The sequence below is a fragment of the Arvicola amphibius genome, chromosome 1 (assembly GCF_903992535.2).
Source record: "Arvicola amphibius chromosome 1, mArvAmp1.2, whole genome shotgun sequence".
NCBI classification, from domain to species: Eukaryota; Metazoa; Chordata; class Mammalia; order Rodentia; family Cricetidae; genus Arvicola; species Arvicola amphibius.
In genome coordinates this window covers 36,784,324-36,801,744 of record NC_052047.1, presented here as the reverse complement: position 1 = coordinate 36,801,744, position 17,421 = coordinate 36,784,324, and the positions used below count along the sequence as shown (strand labels likewise).

Below are 17,421 nucleotides of genomic sequence, written 5' to 3'. Positions count from 1 at the left end.
ATACAAGAAGGTTCAGGGAAACCTAGGCTTTTATGATTCTAACCTTTCTCTTAACATATTTCTGTGGGCCTTTGAAACTAGAACTTCATTTGCTTTTTATCTGAGATAGAGTCTCACTATGTTGCTAGCCTTGACTGTCCTGAACTCTATGTAGACCATGCTGGCCTCAAACTCATATAGAAATCTACCTGCCTCTACCTCCCAAGCTAGGATTAAAGGCGAATCCCACGATGTCTGGCTTAAATCTTTGATACCCAGAAAATAACTACATTTTCAAAAATCCATTCAACCTATTAATTATAAAATATGCTTACCATTTGTATGTATCAGTATAATAAATTTTCCAGGTAAGCTGACGTGTCATTGACTGTAGGGTCTACTACCAGTATGTATGTAATGTACAAATATGTCTTACGTGGATGAAATAAGATGTATCAGATTCTCACCTAGACATTTTTCCTTCCTTCACTTAGTTTCCCTGTGTATAAGGAGTATAAGGTTAAAGACTTTTGTTATTGGATTTCCTCGTATCTTCCTAGCCGTCCTCAGAAGGTCTTCTGCCCAGTGTAGGTTTTGAGGTGGTTAGAAGGAAGGCCTTTCAGAGCTGGGGACAGTTTCCTTCTTAGCCCAGCGCTCAGCGCTCAGAGCTCAGAGCTCATTGCCTTCCAGTGATTATTAATACACCTAGACTACAGTTAATCGATTCTATCTGAACACACAGAACTTAACAAAAGAATACCTCATTGATTTCTATGGGATGTTAAATTGATGAGTCAGCTGGATTTTTATGACTACCAATCAATGAATAACTAGTCAGAAATTCCATATAGTTGCTCCTACTGAAGCTGGTTAGTGCATGCCAGGTTCACTAAAAACACCTGATGGTCAACAGTCCATTGTTTTAAATATGGATTGCTGGTGCGTATCCTTTTATTTTTTTGACACAGTGTCATGTAGTCCAGACTGAACTTGATTTTAGTATGTGGCTAAGAATGATCTTGGGTCTTACTGCTGATAAAAGCTGCATCATCTTAAATGTACACCCACCACAGTCCCAATAGATGATGAAAGACATACAGGTGAACTCTAAGCGTCCAGAAATAATTCTGTTGTAGAACTTGAATGTAATTCAAATAGGGTTTCTAAACCCAAAAACAAGCTGAGAGTGGTGGTTTCTACCTGTAATCTCAGGACTTGGGAAACTGAGCCAGGAAGACTGCCACAAATGAGTTTAGGTTTAGCCTGGGCTACATAATGAGTTTCAGGCCAGTCTGAGCTAGAAATCCTACCTCAAAAAGCCAAAAAGTATGTCTGTGGGGTGGGTGAGGAGGCGCTGGAAAGGCGCTCAACAGTTAAGAGCACTGGCTCCTCTTCCAGAGGTCTTGGGTTTTATTCCCAGCACCCAGATGGCTAGCATCCTCCTTTCTCCTCCATGGGCACCAAATATCCATGTGTACAGTCATATATACAGGCAAAATAGCCATACACACTTACAAAAGAAAAGAAAGAAAGAATGAGTGGGCAGAGGGAGAAAGGCAACAAACGCTGATTATCGGTTTTTTGTTTGTTTTTGAGGCAGTGTCCCTTTACATAGTCCTGACTGTCCTAGAACTCAACTGTCCATCCAGGTGGCCTCAAGCTCACAAAAATTTCCCCTGCTTCTGTCTCCTAACTGCTGGGATTAAAGGTGCGCACCATCATGCCTGGTCCTCAATCCAGTCTTAAATAGGACATTTAATAAGTGCTTCCTGTTAATTAAATTTAAGAATTATTTGGGAGAGTGACATGAATAGGACTCAAGTTTTTGCTGTTGTTTCAGAGTGGGCAGTAACATTCATTTTCTAGGTGGGCATGGTGTCTCAGTCCTGTAATCCTAGTACTGGGGAAGCTGAGGCAGGGGGATCACTGTAAGTTCAAGGCCAGTCTAGTTTGCATAGTGATTTCAACTCTAGCTAGGGCTCTGTTGTAAGATGCTGTCTCAAAAAACCCCACAATAACAAAAGAGCCTCTGCTTACTGTCATCTTTCCCTATACGTTCTCCTGACACAGCTTTGAAAGGTAATGTTACTTACTGTAAAGGCATCTTCAGTCCTTCCCATACTACTGTATTGAGTAACATTCTCCAAAGGCTAGGATTGCTGAGAGGCTGGTATTGAATCTTAGTATTTTTGGCTTAATACCATTTCCAACATCCTAGACCAGTGGTTCTGAACCTTCTTAATGCTGTGATCCTTGAATACAGTTAAATTTTTTAAGATTCATTTATTTACTTTATGTGTATGAGTGCTCCATCTGCATGTACACTTTTATGGCAGAAGAGGACATCAAGTCCTTCTATAGATGGCTGTGAGCCACCATGTGGGTGCTGGGAATTGAACTCAGGAACTCTGAAAGAGCAGCCAGTGCTCTTAACCACTGAGCCACCTCTCCAGCCCTTAATACAGTTACTTGTGTTATAGTGACCCCCCAACCATAAAATTTCATTTCGACTTCATAACTAATTTTGCTGCTGTTACTAATTTTAGTGAAAATGTCTAAGATGCAGGGTATCTGATGTGCAACCCACAGGTTGAGAACCACTCCCCTGGAAGAATGTGGGTATTAAATAACTTTTAGTATGAACGACAGATACTTGATTTTTTTTTTTTTTTTGTTTTTTGTTTTTCCAGATAGTTTCTTTGTGTAGCAGCCCTGACTGTCCTGGAACTCACTCTGTAGACCAGGCTGTCAGAGCTCTGTCTGCCTCTGCCTTCTGAGTGCTGGGATTAAAAGCAAGCTCTACCACTGCCAGATCAGGATTTTCTGCTGTTACCATGTACTTGCTGATAATTGTGTAAATCGTTAGCCCAAAGCTCTTTTCCAGCACCTGGACATCTGTCTTGATGACATGCCCTTTGGATGTTCTTTCACGTGATTCGTACTCTACAGATCCCGAAGCTGTGATCATCAGCTGTCCTAGCCTCCAACCAAAAAAGTACACAGGACCGTCCATTTTCTCCTCATCTCTCTGGGAAGATTAAACTAGGTAGTGCATATGTGTATACACTGCTTGTCAGAAATGTAAGCTGTTCTTTGTATCCCTTTTCATTTTGCTTGTGATCAACCAATGGACCTCATTGGATATTTCTCAGATAATCTTTTGGGTATATTTCTTTATCCTTACTGTTGCCATTATAGCAACAATGTAGCATCATCTCAGCCTGTGTGCTTGAGTAACTTCTTCCCTGCTCATCCAGTGGTTTGTGTGCTTTCACTGGAGCTAGAGTCATCCTTCTAATACATTTGAGTTGAGTAGGTAACTTGGATATGGGATTTTTTTTGTTTGTTTTTTTCTGTTTTTTGAGACAAGTCTCTCTCTGTGTAGCCCTGGCTGTCCTGGCACTTGCTCTCTAGACCAGGCTGGCCTTAAACTCAGAAGATCTTGTTTCTGCCTTCTGAGTGCTGGGAATAAAGATGTGCACCACTACAGCCTTGATGGTTGTGGGACTTTAAAAAATTTTTCCTCTTGATTGCTTCATGAGCTAGCTTTGGCTTTCAGGATCCTTGTGATTGGACTCGAGACTAACTCGATCCTCCTGTGCCTTCCCCTTCCCTCAGGGAGCAAATCTTACACAGTTCCTTGCATTTTTCCTTTACCATGCTGAGTTCTTTCAATCTAAGCATTATTAGAGGCCCTTTTCTGTCTTGATTGCCTCCTTATTTCCTTGGTTACCACCACTTTTGTTTGCTAAGTCATACTTGTCTGCCATGTCTCCATGTGGGCGGTAGTCTACCAAAGAGCTCTTTGACACAAGCCTGGGGAACACAGGCCCCGTGTTTCCTTAGCACTCTGTGTTCTCGTGATCACACTGTGATTGCTTGCTTGTTTGTCATTTCACCATGTGCTAGGTTAAGGTATAACAAAATGCCTGAAAAATATGATCTGAGTTGCATTGAAATATAATAGAAAAAGCAATTAGATAGTAATTTGGGTGCTTACTTAGTAGAAAAAGAACAGAGAGAGACATTGGTTCTGATGAAAATTTTCCAAGCTGGAATGTAAAATAGTCTCTGACATCTAATTTCCATCTATTTGGTTTTCTTGTTATTAGTTAGGACATTTTGGAGTCCAGGTTCTGGAAGTGGCCTGTAGGGGTGGGTGTTATTGGCTCATGTGACAATATAATAGAAGTTGTATGGTGAAGGAGGCTATGAGGGTGGGAACGTGACCATGGCTGGACCTTTCCTGTACTTAAAATATATATGGACTTCATTTCTCCTTCTGCTAAGGATGGGACCTAGTTCCTGTCAGCTCAGGCTTATTTACTTAGTGTCTCATGTTAGTGGCTCTGTGTGCTATTTGATGACACTTCTGTAGCCTATGTTCTCTTAGTAGGATGCTGACCCCCAGTGGAGGAAGGGGTGGGAAATATATAAAGCACGTCCATTTCCATTCTTAGTTACTTGTCTGTATGAACTGGGTTTTGTAGGAAAGAGATTTTCTATATTAAGGACCTGGGTATTCCAGGTGCTGAACTGGTAAGTCTGCTGTTTGAAAGAACTAGCAGCATTTTTGGCTTATACTGGTGTACAGGATATTTATTGAGTTTTTGTTTGGTAAATAATACACATATCTTTCATAGTAATAGTTTAAAGTAGACACAAAGGTGTCAAGATAAAGGTGTGGCTAGGATGTACTGGCAGTTGAGTTGAACTCAGGCTTTGGGAGAGTGGATGACTTTTCTGGAAGAAAGTTAATTGATCTAGGAAGTATTGCTTTAGTGGGGTGGCGTAGCGGGATCTCTGGGTTGAGCACGTATAAGGCAGATACGTGGTGCTTCCTGACAGAAGCAAGTGTGCAGCTACAGATGCAATAGAGAACGTGTGAATTTAGGGGATTATGGTGAGGGAGCAGGTCATAAGAGTCCCTGAATGCATTACCAGCTTGATGGAACTTGATGTTGAAAACCAGAGAATCATGAAATTTTTTTTAATTTTATTTATTTGTTATGTATACAATATTCTGTCTGTGTGTATTCCTGCAGGCCAGAAGGGCACCAGACCCCATTACAGATGGTTGTGAGCCACCATGTGGTTGCTGGGAATTGAACGCAGGACCTTTAGAAGAGCAGGCAATGCTCTTAACCTCTGAGCCATCTCTCCAGCCCCGAATCATGAAAATTTTACGTTGAAGTAGCCATGGAATATTCACGAGGCAGTTTAGCTATGGAATTTGGGAGAGAATTCCTTAATAGAATCAGTTATAGTTGTTGAAGCTGTGAGCTTGGGTGAACCTAGACAAAGCGAGTAGAGCAAAAGGCTGATGATGTGACACAACCCGAGGAATAGTGGCAGAAGAGAGGACGTCTGTGCATGAGGCCGAGTGCCAGCTAAAGAAAACCAGTGGCGGAATCCCTGTTGTGTGCCGGGGGTGTATTCTAAGACCCTAAATGGAAGCCTGAAACTGTGTAGAGCACCAAACTGTTTATGGACTATGTTTATCTTTTTCTTCACTCCAGATTTATTAAAAGGTTCCCATGTACAAAGCACTCTACTGATTTTTTTTGCATATAAAATATGCTTTGTTTTCATCTCAAAGTTTAGTTAGGGAATGAATAATGGGTGAATAAGACGAAAGGGGCCGGCCAGGAAGATGGTTTAGGGGGAAAGGCACTCGCTGTCAAGGCTGATGACTTGAGTTTAATACCCAGATCTTTACTTGATGGAAAAAGAGAAGAGATTGCTTTAAGTTGTCTTCTGACCCCACCCACATGCACAGCATGGAATGCACATGTCCACATACATGCATCATACATACATATGAAATAAATAAATAAAAAAAATCTTGAAAGACAGGAGAAAGCAAGAAGTTGGAGATGTGGTTTGAAGGCGATAGTAGGGATAGAGGTGAAGGAAATAAGAATACATCCGTAAAAGAGAGGATAAGGTTAAGTGCTAGCTTCAAAGAGGATCACAGTCAGCGAAAATCAGGAACCACAGGGTGGTGATACACGCCTTTAATCTTAGTACTCTGGAGGCAGAGGCCAGCCTGGTCTACAGGGCTATTTCCAGGACAGCCACGGCTACACAAAGAAAACGCCTCCCCTTTCCCCCAAAGAAAGGTATCAAGGATTATTTTTGCTAAATGTATGGCTTGAGCCATTGGGGAGTGGAAGTACTTCATGAGATTGAGAATATTATTGAAGAAGGCAGAGGTGTAAACTACACATTGTGAAACAAACTCTGGATAGTTTTAGATATGTAGTACATTAGGAATGTAACTGGAGGTCGGGCATTATGGCATAAACTCTGGATAGTTTTAGATATGTAGTACATTAGGAATGTAACTGGAGGTCGGGCATTATGGCATGCATGTGGGATCCCTTCTAGCACTTGGGAGGTGGAGGCAGAAAGATCGTCCTTGCTACATAGCAAGTTTAGGCCAGCCTGAACTACATAAAACGTCAGAGAGGGAGGAAGAGAGAGAACAAGAGTATGTATCTGAGTTCTGGGTTCAATACTCAGTACCACTGCATATAAAAACAAAATCCCAAGTTGAAATATAAGTATAGATACCCATGTAGAAGTAATACATGCTGTACAAGAGAAAAGGACTTGGACTGGAGGTCTGCCGCCGTGCTAGAATACTTCCCAGCACGTCTTTTCCTGTGTGTATGAAACTTACACTGTGAATTAGGTACAGCAAGGGGTGAACAACAACAGTGAGTAATTAAATAGAAAATGGTAGAATGGTTCTAACAATATACTGGAATAAAAGGTATATGAGGCCAGCCTGGTCTACAGAGTGAGTTCCAGGATAGCCAGGATTACACAGAGAAACTCTGTCTTGAAAAACAAACAGCAGCAACAACAAAAAGACTATATGAATGTGGTCTTTCAAATTATACTGTTGGGGCTGGAGAGATGGCTTAGTGGTTAAGAGCACTGGCTGTTCTTCCAGAGAACCTAGGTTCAATTCCCAGCACCCACACAACAGCACACAACCATCTGTGACTCCAGTTCAAGGAGATCCATTGCCCTCTTGGGGCCTCTGTGGGCATCAGACATTCATGTGGTACACAGACATACATAAAGGCAAACCACTCGTACACATAAAAAAAGTGATTGAAGGATCACACTGTTACTTCTTGAGGTCACACAGTGCCTTAGGGGTGAGATGAAGTGAGGTGGCGGAGCAGCAGCTACTCCTTTCTCCACTCAGTGGTGAAGAGCTGTTCTTTAATACATTTATTTTTTTGAGACAGGGTCTTGCTATGCAGCCCTGGATTGTTTGACACTCTATTTTGATCATTTTGACTTCAAACTTGCAGTGATCCTCTGATGTACAGTGTCATTTCTGGCTTCCAGAGGACCGTTGTGAGTAGGGAGGAAGGGTTTATCATGTTTGGCTCATGGTTTCCAAGGTTTAGCTGGCCCAGTTGCTATGGCCTGTGATGAGGCATGGCATCATGGCAGCTGTAGAATGGGGCAGAATGTAGTTGTTCACATCATGTCAGCAGGAGGGGCCTAGAGACAAGATGCCTCCTGTGACCTGCACTGCCTCCTAAAGTTTCTGTCACCTCCCAAAATACATGTGAACCCACGGGGTATACTTTCTATTCAAACCCTGATACTCCTCCTTTTTTTTTTTTTCCCTTCGGAGTTTTGTGGTAATGGAGATCAAATTTAGGCCTTGTACACGTTAGGTAAACACTACCACTAAGCCATTTGAAATTATGTTACGATGAATAGTACCTAAAATGCAATGTATCATTCTGTCATTTTTAATACTTCTCCTCCATTTTCATGCATGAAGATTTGAGATAGAGTCTCATCATGTAGCCTAGTCTCGCCTCAAATTTGCTATGAAGCTCAGGCTGGTTTCAGACACCGACACTGCCTTAGCCTCCTGTGTGCTGGGATTATGGGTGTGAGAACCACCACACCTGACTGTACAAGCTCAATTTCTATCAACCTTTCACATAACAATGGTTTTTAGTACCAATTAGTGATTTTTTTTTTTTTAGTTTTTTTTTCTTGTGAAACAAGAAACGAGATTAAAAACTGAAGACAGGCTGGAGAGGTGGCTCAGTGCTCAAGGGCACTTGCTGCTCTTGTAGAGGACCTAGGTTTTGTTTGCAGCACCCACACAGCAGCTCACAACCATCTGTAATTCCAGCTTTAGGGGATCTGATGCCTCTTCTAGTGTCTGTGGGCACCAGCTATGCATATGATGGACAGACATATACATAGGAAAAATATTCATGCACATAAAGTAGAAATTAAAGGCAAATTAATATTTTAAAGTAAAAACTCATACATTTAAAATAATTTGTTTGATTTGCTCTTGTTTTGATTTTAGTGTCTTGACCACTTTAACAACAGTAGTCATGGGTAGGCATGGGGTAGGCTGGGCTGTGGATAGCTAGAGCGAGGGTGGATGAGGAGCCAGAGAAGGGGACCTCAGTCCTTGGACTGGGTTTGGGAAAAGGGCAGTCAAGACCATTACTTGGTCCAAGGAATATTTCAGCTCAAACTAAAACAAGCCAAGTAAATCACTGACTACTTTTTGCTCTTATTACTGATAATCTGTGAAAGTATTCTAGAATAAATGCTTAGTTCTTGCTCCAGTATTTTCACACTGTAATAGTTGCTTCCAGTGGAATCAAATGAGGTCTTCTATAGCTTTCTTTTAATAATATCACACATTTCTAAATGTTAGATCTACTTTGGATTTTGTATGGGGGGGTGGTTTTTGGGACAGAGTTTGTGTAACAGTTCTGGCTGTGGGGGGGTGGGTACTTGATGGGGGAGCTAACCAATCCCCTTGTTTGAGGGGCGTGTCCCCGGGGGGGGGCAAATACCTTTAAAACATCCGTGTGCATTTGTTTTTGCTTTTTTTGTTTTCCTGCTCTTCGCTGGAACTCTGGCTTTGTAAGTTTTTCCCCTTTTATTAAAGCTAAATATTTTATTTCAAGCTAGCCTGGTTAATTCTGTTTGTCGTTCGTTTACGCCGCTTCAGGTATTGGAACTCTCTGTAGACCAGGCTGGCCTCAAACACAGAGATCCACCTGCCTTTGCTTCCCGAGTGCTGGGATTAGAGGCACACACCAGCAGGCGAGCGGTGGTGAGGTATGCCTTTAATTTCAGCACTCGGAAGGCAGAGGCAGGTGGATCTCTCTGAGTTCAAGACCATCCTAGTCTACAAAACGAGTTCCAGGACAAGCTCCAAAGCTATAGAGAAAACCCTGTCTTGAAAACAAAAGTAAACAAACAAACAAACGAAAATCCCCAACCAAACCAAACAGCAACCAAAAAATGCACCACCACTACCCTGCTCTTAGTTTGGATTTTTATTTCATTTAAAATTATAATTTGAATGCTGGGCATGCCGGTACACACATGCCTTTAATCCCAACACTTGGGAGACAAAGGCAGATAGATCTTTGAGTCCCAGGCCCGCCTAGAATAAGATTTGGGGCTACATAGTAAGACCTCCATGCCCCTCAAATTGTAAAAAGATTATAATTGGATATGAATGTGCCTTAAAAAGTGTATCTAACATTGCATTTATTATGTTGTCCAGAGAGAAGACAGCTTCAGAGTCGCAGATGTCAACTGTGGCCTTCCTGAGCACAGCCAGACAGTAAGTACTACTAAAATCATAGGTGATGCATATTTTACACGTAAGTTTTCAAGCTTTCATGTACGTATTTGAGTGATTAAAAGAAAAATCAAGACAAAGGAGGTATGAGAAATTTTGTTACTAGAATATGTGTAAGGGCTGGCGTTGGTGTTGTGAAATAGTGTTGACTTCAACATCTGCATTATGGTCCCAGTTTTTTCATTTAATGAGTGTTTTAGTGTCTTTCCCTAAAATTTCACTTCTTGATCTTTCATATTTTATATATTGTTAGCTATCTACATATATCTATCATGTGTCTGTTTTATGTATGGAACCATGTTACAAGTTTTATGTTATGATCCATGTTCTCAGAACATGGCTTGTCAGGGAGATCAGCATCTCCAAATGAAACTGAAAGTCACCTTTGTGTGGATACCGTGGTCAGTCACTTTCTCCAGGTTCTGTCCAAGTGGAGTAGGGCACATAGTGCCTCATACGACGTGATACAGTCCTTTTCCAGTGTGTCGGTCAGCACTGTGGATTCCTCCAGCCTCTCTGGGCTCTGCAGGACAATGATGGAGAAGACGGATCATGTATAAAACAAGTCTGAAAATATTGCAGAGAATACAAGTTGGTGAACTAGCAATGGAAAGCCCTAAAACAAGCAAGATGAATATTGCAGGAAGTAGGAAAGGACTGCAGAAAATGTTGGAGGATTGTAGAGAGGTTTGCCTTCCGTCTGTTCTTAGAACAAGAGCCACATGCTGCTCAGCGCTGGTTTTACCTTAGCAGGCTGTCTCAGAGCTCTCTGGTTTCTCAGGAATACTGTATTCTTTTTCATTGGTGCATAATACTTAAAGGGTATAGTTTTTATGCTATGTAGATACATGTTAAAGATGATTAGTTTTAATTTCTATAAATACTGTCTGTTTTGGTGACATAGCCCTGGCATTTCCATGAGACTTTAGTATCTACCTTATCCCTAATCATATTGCATACATACTCTTTTAGAAAGGATTCGCAAGGTAGCCTAGATTGGGTTTGAGTTCACAATTTCCTGCTTAAGCTTTGAGTGATGGGATTGCAGGTATGTGTCATCTAGGGATTGCAGGTATACATCATCTAGTATGCTTGAAATCACCTGTTATCTTTTAGGTGACATAATCTTAAAGAGTGTATTTGTTCTTGTATTTGTTTTTGTTTTCTGAGAGGGCCTCACTATGTAGATCCGGCTGTCTTAGAACTTGCTCTGTAGATCAGGCTGGCTTTGAACTCACAGAGATCTCTGGAAGCCTGGGAATAAAGGCATGCGCCACCATGTCCAGTGAACTTCTGACACTCTGGCCTTTACCTCTCCAATGCTGGGGTTGCATCACATCCAGTGCTATATAGTGCTAGGCACCAGACCCAGAGTCTTGGGCATGCTTGGTGAGGACTCTCAGCTGAGCTCCATCCTTAGTCCCAGGACCTTAGCTCTTTAAAATCATTTTAAAAAGGGGCATTTGAGAGTCTGATATAGGATGATGTAAATTCAAGGCTAGCTTAGTCTACATAGTGAGTTCAAGACTAACCTACATAGTGAGACCCTGTGACACACAAAGATAATCTGATTTAAATTGAATTTAAGGTAGAAGTTTTGGGTGCGTATATATGCAATTTGTGTTTATAGTGTTATTAATAACTGGTTTTGTTTTTTTGATTTTTGAGACAGGGTTTCTTTGTATAATATCTCTGCTGTCCTGGAATTTGCTTTGTAGACCAGACTGACCTTAGAACTCACAGAGCTCCTTCCCCCTCTGCCTCCCGAGGACTGGGATTAAAGGCATGGCCATCACCACCCAACAATTATTTATTTGAAAAAGCCAATTTTCTCACGTTTTCCCGTAACACATCAAATCTTATCTACCCCTATCCCTATTTTCTGTATCTTTTTAGAATATATTCTCTTATTTAAGACAGCTGTTTGCAAAGAAACTACAAGTTGCTTAAATGCATGTCTTTTAAAGGCTCTCATGAAGAAAGAATACGAGATGTACAAGATTGGATGCTAAATTAGCGAAATATAAGTCACTTATAGTACAATAAATGAGACTGATGTAAATTGAATACATAAAGTAAAGCTGATAATTGAGATATTTTGTTGTTTTTATACATCAGAATTTCCCAATTGTACTAAATATTGTTTGGCCATTCAATCTTCTTATGTGATGATATTTTCCATATATCTGCACACAAAGAAGAAGAGGTGGTTTGTAAACTGGTTAAGTATAGAGGGAAGATGAGATTTATTTTTGTATGAGATAGTAACCCCCATTCTGAAAAAAATGCATATATTATATTTGAAGAATATAAAAGTAGTACATAACAAAGTAACACATAAACTATTATATATATACATATACATACATATATATATATATATATATATATATATATATCCACTTGTAATCCTTTGCCCTTCTTTATTCTCATTCTAATCCCGTTCTGTTTGTGTGGCTGTATAGATGATTTTTAGTTTGCGTCTTGTTTTCTCTTTTAACGTTATATCTTAAAAAATCAAAACAAACAACCTCCTTTAATATTATCTAAAATCTGGACTCCACTAGCTTGGGAGACCAAAGTAGGAGGATTGGAAGTTCAAGGCCTCCCTCTACTTGAGTGACTTTAAGACCAGCTTGGGAAATTTAATGAGGCTCTGTCTCAAATAAGAAACCAAAAAGAGGCCTGAGAATATGTGAGGTTATACTCTTAGTACTACAGAAATAAAATTTATCCGTAGCCCTGACTGTCCTGGAACTCTGTAGACCAGGCTGGCCCTGAGTTCAGAGATCCACCTGCCTCTGCCTCCCCAGTGCTGGGAATAAAGGTGTGTAAAGGTGTGTCTCACCACCACCTGGTTTATTCTTTGTTTTTCGAGACAGGGTTTCCCTGTAGTTTCTAGAGCCTGTCCTGGAACTAGCTCTTGTAGACCAGGCTAGCCTCGAACTCAGAGATCCGCCTGCCTCTGCCTCCCGAGTGCTGGGATTAAAGGCGTGCGCCACCACCGCCCGGCTCTGGTTTATTCTTTAAATTAAAAAAAATTACTTTAAGTAGTTTCTTGCTGTGTTGTGCATGCAGGTCTTGAGCTCGTGTCCTTGTGCTCTGTGCCCACAGTCATCCGGATGAGAGCTACACCTTCCACATTCAGCTCAAAATGTAGTGTTCAGTGGCTGCCTACTTAGTCACTGACCTGTTGTTGCGAACAAACACCATGACCCAGGCAACTCCCCCCCCCCTCCCCCCGAGACAGGGTTTCTCTGTAGCTTTGGAGCCTGTCCTGGGACTAGCTCTTGTAGATCAGGTTGGCCTCAAACTCACAGAGATCCACCTACCTCTGCCTCCTGAGTGCTGGGATTAAAGGCGTGCGCCACCACCATCCGGCGCCAGGCAACTCTTATAAAAAGAAACCATTTAACTGGGAACTTTATAGTTTCAGAGACTTAGTTTATTTTCATTGCAGAGAGCATGGCTTTGGGCAGGGGTGGTATTGGAGATTGATCCTGTGCAGGTGCATTCTTATTCAGACCACACTGCCCAAAGTTCTGTTTCTGAGTAGAGTGAGAGTCTTGTTTCTCCTTAGCAGTAAAACAACTCAATTTTAGAAGGAACAAGTAATGAAATAGGTGTTTCTTCAAAGATATGCAAGTGGTAATGTACATATAACCTTAGCCACATTAAACCTTAGGGAAATGAAAATCAAAACTAGCTAGTTAGACTAGATAAATCTAAATAAAATTGCCATAATTAAAAAGAAGAACAATAACAGGTATTGGTTGAAAGCGTAGTTAAATTGGAGCGCTTGTACACTGTCAATGGGAATTGCAGTTATGCACCTCCAGGAAAAATAGTCTAGTGGTTCCTCAAAGGGCTGCACAGTTACTGTATGAGTTAGAATTCCATTTTAAGAAATATGAAAACTGGTATCTATAAAAAGCCCATTCAGGACCATTTAGAATGGGGCTGGAGAGATGACTCAGTGGTTAGAAGCACTGGCTGCTCTTCAAGGACTCAAATTCAATTCCAAGCACCCACATGTTGGCTCACAACTGTCTCTATTTCCAATTCCAGAGGATCCAGTGCCTCTTCTGGCCTCCTTGGGCACTGCACACATGTGGTGCACGTACATACATGCAGGCAAAGTACACATGCACGTAAAAGAAAAATTTAAAAAAGAATGCTTAGAGTAAGAGTATGTGTTATAATCAAAAAGTAGATATTCAAATTCCCATCATTTGGAAAGTTAAATAAGAAACGCTGTCTCTGTACCGTAGCCTGTTGCTCAGCAGCAGTGAGTGAGAGGGGCCTAGCTGTTGTAGGCTTCAAGTAAGGCAAAGTTTGAAACTGTTCAGGGAAACAAAGCAAAAACATGATAAAAAGCTATATTGCATGGCTCCATTTATACAATGTCCCTGAATAGGGAGTCTATATAAACAGATTTGTGATTGCCAGGGATTAGAGGAGGGGACTGAGATTAAGGATTCATGGATGAGGATATGTTAGAAATTTTCTGGAATTAGATTGTGGTGATAGTTGTACAGTTCTGTAATATACTGAAAAACCTCTAAATTATATACTTCAAAATGGCGAATATAGACTAGGGGATTCTGGCTGAGTGGGAGAGCACTTGCCTAGTATAATGAGGCCCTGGGTTTACTCCTTTGTACCACAAACACCAAAAAAAAGTAACCCCCCCAAACCCAAAGAATAAATGAAAACTAAAAAGAAGAAAGAGACTGCATAGGTGTAGCTCAGCTGCTATGAGCACTTGCTGCTCTTGCAGAGGACCTGGATTTGGCTCCTAGCTCTCGTTCTGCAGTTTAAGGAATTCCGACACACTCTGCTGGCTTCTGAGGGCACTTGTACTTGGGTGGTGCACACATAGACAACCAAGCACAAACACACATATGTAGATATAAAGAAAGAAAGATGTGTTTCTCAACCTGTGAATTGTGACCCCTTTGGGGGGATTGAATGACCATTTTACAGGGGTCATCTTAGACCATTGGAAAACACAGATATTTACATAAGATTCATAACAGCCAGGGCTGTCAACAGAAAAACCCTGTCTCAAAAACAAAAAGTTATAACAGTAGTAAAATTATAGTTATGAAGTAGCAACTAAAATAATTTTATGGTTGGGAGTCACTACAGCATGAGGAACTGTATTAAAGGGTTGTAGCATTAGGAAGGCTGAGAACCACTAGATAGTTAATTTTATGATGTGTGCATTTTGTTTTAATAAAGATGATATAATAATAGATAATTGGGAGCCCATACATTTCAAAGTATGTCCAGATGGTAGCCACTGTGCCCAGCTACCAAACATTTTGAATTTGGAACTAGCAGGTTTTGCAAAGTGCTGAAGATGTGAGTTGTAAGGGAGAAGGAAGTCAAGAGCTGCTCATGTGGTCCCAGCTTCCAGTCCCAGCACTCTGCTAGGTGGAAGCCAGCTGGGCCTTACAGCATGAGATACTGTCTCACAAGGACAGCAAAATGGCTATTACATTTTCGGTTTCAGCAACTGGAAGTTACCCTTAGCTGAGATTTACACATGCCTGGCTTGGGTGTTTATGGAGCACTGTGTATCTTTGAACAAGCACTGGAGGAAAGAGCTGAAGGGAGGAAGGATTTATCAGCTCCTTGTTTCAGAGGTTTCTGTCAGCACATTGACTCCTTTGCTTCTGACCTCTGGGGGAAGCAGAGCACCATGCTTGGAGCATGCGGAGAACAGAGCAGTTCCTCCCTGGAGTAGGGAGGTCAGATAGAGACAGGAAGAACAGGGCCAGACAGACTCTTCATTTCCCACCTCTGGTAGAGTGGCCTACTTCTACACCTCCAGGTTCCTACCTCCACCAGTTCAATCATTAGTCTGTCCGTGTATTAATCTTGACTAGGTCAGAACTTTGATCATCTAATCACATCTTACCCATCAGATCTACCAGCTGAAGATCATGCTCAGTGGGGAGTTTGATGTCACGGCCAGGCGAGAATTGCTTGTTAAATTAGAACATGTTAATTTGTTAGCATGTTGCTTGAGTTTCAAGCGATTAGGTTGTCTGTCTCATCTACTCATCTACTCCTTGGTGGTTTCATTCAACCTAATCACTTGAAACCCAAGTAAGAAACCACCAAAGAGTAGATGAGATGGACAAGAAGTCTTAAGACTAAATAAGCCCTGGCTACTCCATTGTTTCAAGGCGAGAGATTAGAAACCCCAAAAGTGGTAGTGTCCTCAAGAGATTAGGTCTCGGGATGAATTGCTCAACTGTGGAAAGGTAAGGACTGAGAAATGGACTTGAGATTGAGATTTTTCTGACTCATCCTCTCCCTTTGCTCACGCCTCTCTCCTCCCTCTTCACTTTGATACCTGAGGTAGCTCGTGCTTACTGGATAAGTGTTGTACCACTGAGCTGTATCCCTAGCTAAATTCACTTTCTACTGGTTGCTAATCTACAGAAATATAGATGGGACCAGAGTAGAATTTTCTGATGCAAGCCTGGAGGCCTGAATTTGATCTGTGGGACTCATTCATGTAAAGGTAGAGGGAGATAAACAACTAACTGCACAGTCTTCTGACATCCACATAACAACAATAACCATTAAAACATGCCATCAACCTGGCTAAATTACTGATGAATTCAGTACTCCATAATGATAATTCTGTATATATAACTCTTTATCTTAGAACATTTTTATTTTTCCTGGCTTTTTGAGACATAGCCTGACTGTCCTGGAACTCACAGAGGTCTGGTCTCTCGCACCTGGCTTTTCTTCTCTAGAACTTTTATCTCCTTTTCTAGCCTAACTTACATGCTGAGTGACCTCTGGTACAGTGTAGTAGGGAAGTGATTGTGGCAAGAATCTGCTTTTCTGTTTGCAGAAGGAAAGCTGTCAGCAGTTTGCACTCAGTCTGGGGTGCTGTAATGTTTTCAGCAGCTCCTTTCTATTTCCAGTTTGCTCTCGTTAGCATGAGTGCCTCTTGTGATTGTGTCAGTTTCTCTCTCTCTCTCTCTTTTCTGTTCTCTTTTTTTTTCTTTTTGGTTTTTTGAGACAGGGTTTCTCTAGCTTTGGAGCCTGTCCTGTAACTAGCTCTGTATACCTGGCTGGCCTCGAACTCACAGAGATATGCCTGCCTCTGCCTCTGAGTGCTAGGGTTAAAGGTGTGCTGCCACCGCCACTTGGCTTTTGTTTTGTTAATACTAGGAATTGTATTGATTGATTTTTTTCAAACATTTAAAAATGCCATAGTCTTAATAAATCGATACATTGCATTTTTATGTAACTAATGTACCTTAAGTGGTTAAAGTTTACATATGAAGTGTCCAGAGGGCTCTGTGTTGGGCTTAGCTGGTGGACATAGACTTTGAGAGGTGATTAGCTCACAAGGGCTTTGTTGTAATCATTGGATCAGTTCACTGGTTCATAATTTGGCATTAACTAAAGAGGGTGGAAGCTAGGAAGCGGGTCATGGTTGGAGGAAGTAGGTGCTAAGTAGAGAGGCAGCATCCGATTCCTGGCACTCCTCAGTTCCTCCCTCCAGGACTGGCAGGAAACATCTCTCTGTTGCTGTTGCTGCTGTCTGATGTGCCTCACCATAGGGGATAGCAATGGAGCCACTCATCCACAAGCTAGAACCTGAAACTGTGACTCAGATAATTCCTCTCTTAGTTTACTGCAAGTATTTTTCACAGTGTCAAAAAAGTGTACCTTATCTGCTACTTTTTACTATACGCTTGCATTCGTGAGATATTTCTATAATTGACAAATGTAGTGTTTTA

The 17,421-nt window shown here is 41.3% G+C and overlaps 1 protein-coding gene across 3 annotated transcripts in view; it reads left to right on the top strand.

The window, feature by feature from the left end:
* Nucleotides 1-17,421, top strand: part of N4bp2 (NEDD4 binding protein 2) — a 77,140-nt gene that overhangs the window by 3,291 nt on the left and 56,428 nt on the right. For all 3 annotated transcript variants that reach the window (XM_038322264.2, XM_042054759.1, XM_042054760.1), the window contains exon 2: nt 9,566-9,625. The gene's annotated coding sequence lies outside the window, so the exon portion shown is untranslated. The remainder of the gene's footprint in view (nt 1-9,565; nt 9,626-17,421) is intronic.